The sequence below is a fragment of the Octopus bimaculoides genome, chromosome 3 (assembly GCF_046866305.1).
Source record: "Octopus bimaculoides isolate indiv1 chromosome 3, ASM4686630v1, whole genome shotgun sequence".
Lineage (NCBI taxonomy): Eukaryota > Metazoa > Mollusca > Cephalopoda > Octopoda > Octopodidae > Octopus > Octopus bimaculoides.
This window is the reverse complement of record NC_142930.1, coordinates 105800676-105803175: the sequence shown is the minus strand read 5'-3', so window position 1 is coordinate 105803175 and position 2500 is coordinate 105800676. Positions and strand designations below refer to the sequence as shown.

At 29.4% G+C, this 2500-nt stretch overlaps 1 protein-coding gene across 1 annotated transcript in view; it reads left to right on the top strand.

The window, feature by feature from the left end:
* The window catches only part of LOC106884426 (uncharacterized), a 52793-nt gene that overhangs the window by 743 nt on the left and 49550 nt on the right, over positions 1-2500 (top strand). The gene's annotated exons all lie outside the window — the stretch shown is intronic.

Genomic DNA, 2500 nt, shown 5'->3' with positions numbered 1-2500 from the left:
TCGACTTGTGCCCAGACTCCGAATTTCAGGCCTTGTTGTGCTTGTTGTAGAAAGGATTATTATTATTATTGTTATTACTACTATTATTATTATTATTATTATTATTATTATTATTATTATTATTATTATTATTATGGTTGTTATTGTTGTTACTTGACTCCAGTCATTATGCTAAAACCCGGTTCTGCATCGATTTGGTAAGTCATGCTTTCTCATAAAGGGATACAAGACTGATGTACACCGGTTAACTAGCCTGGAGACTCAAGAATGTATAAACAAACATACGTACACACAGACACGCACAGAAATGCCAAAGAATCTAAGCTTATCTATCTATCTATCGATCTATCTATCTATGTATCTATTTATCAATCTATCTATCTATTTATCTATCTTTCTTTCTTTCTTTCTCTCTCCCTCTCTGTATATATGCATGTGTATATTATGTATGTGTATATATATGTAGAAACATATATATATATATATATGTGTGTGTATATATATATATATATATATATATATATGTATATATATATATATATATATATATATATATATATATATATATATATATTTATATATATAAATGTATGCATGTCTATATATATATAAATATATGTGTGTTGTATGTGTGTATGCATGTATGTATATACACACCATGTTTTCATATGAATACATGTATATATAATGATACACAAATGTATGCATTCATATATATATATATATATATATATATATATATATATATGCATGTATATACACACACACACACACATACATATATATAAATGTATGTGTATTATATGAATGTATGTATATATATATCATATATGCGTGTGAGACTGCGCGCGCGTGAGTGCGTGTCTGCGGTTGTGTGTGCGAACACAGCTAAATGTTATAATTTTATAAGTTCATACACACACACACACACAGAGGAACCTCTATGGAGTCTGCTCCGACTTGTTCCACTCGCAGGGCATTGTTAGCAATCACGGAAATGACCCTAGCTCAGTAGATGACAGTGTTCGAAGTTCCATGCTTGCTAAAGGAATTCTTAACCATAAATCTCCAGATACACGTTAATGCGCAAATAAAGAACAAATTATGTTTTCAAACAATAAGTTTTCCGAAGTTCTTTCGGCAACACATCACGGGACATAACCAAAATAATTGAAGTACTGTACAATTGTGATTTAACCAACACCGTCCCATTAGCAGGGATGGCAAATAGGATAAAATATATAGGATATTCCTGAGACACCTACGGCGAGTACTCAGCATTAGGTACCTGCCTTTGAATGACAGGTTCGCGCTGAGACTTAGGTAGTTAACACGCATCATTGTTACCGCACTCACCCAGAGTTTAGCTAACCCACTGGGGAGCCAGCACTTACCTCCTGTTCAGAACAGTTCCCCGCAAATATCTACAGGTAGTGGGTCTCTAATTTCGGAAAGAAAGTTTGCTCCATATCGCACTGGAAAGTTGGTTAACCAACTAGCCAGTTAGATATATATATATATATATGTAGATGCGTATATATATATATATATATATATATATATATATATATATATATATATATATGTATGCATGTATGTATGTACGTATGTATATATATATATATATATATATATATATATATAAGGTTTTTAACTTTTAAATTTTCATATTCAAAAGAGACAGAGACTTCAAACTCGATATATCGATTTATTCACCACTCTATGTTAACATTTCTGTGCCAAACTTATCCAGTTGCTACATCCTCTGGAAAATTATTATATATATATATATATATATAATACAAAGGATATATAAGCATGTATACACACATATATGTACATACTTACATGTACATGTGTATATAGATGCATATTCGGGTACAGGACGTTAGAAAAATGAACTACAGACAACGGAACGAACACATAGGAAAACAAATAGCCACTTGGAATTATTCCTTCATCAGCTGCTTCTATTCTAAACTAGGCATTTTGATAATACAACTGATATTTGAGCATATGCATGTATACATACATATATGTACATACCTACATCTACATGTATATATAGATGCATATATATATATATATATATATATATATGCATTTATACATAGATTTATATATATAAGTTTGTGTGTGTATATATGTATGGGTATATATACGCATAAGCACAGACATACATACATACATTATGTATATATATATATATATATATATATATATATGCGAGTAAAAATAAATAAAAAAAAAGGTGGGTTTCTTTGTATGATTGTGTATAGAGGAATATATTATTTTGCTTAAAAGAGTTCCAACACTGTCTGTTTTTTATGTTTTATTTATATTCCTGCAGAACTAATGTGGGGTATAGAATATGGAATATACAATATATATGATATACAATATACAATATAAAATAAAATAAAATAAAAATGGATGGCACCATGAAAGAAAGTATTGAATGTAGATGAAATATTGAGTGTTCAATATAAAGGATCAAATA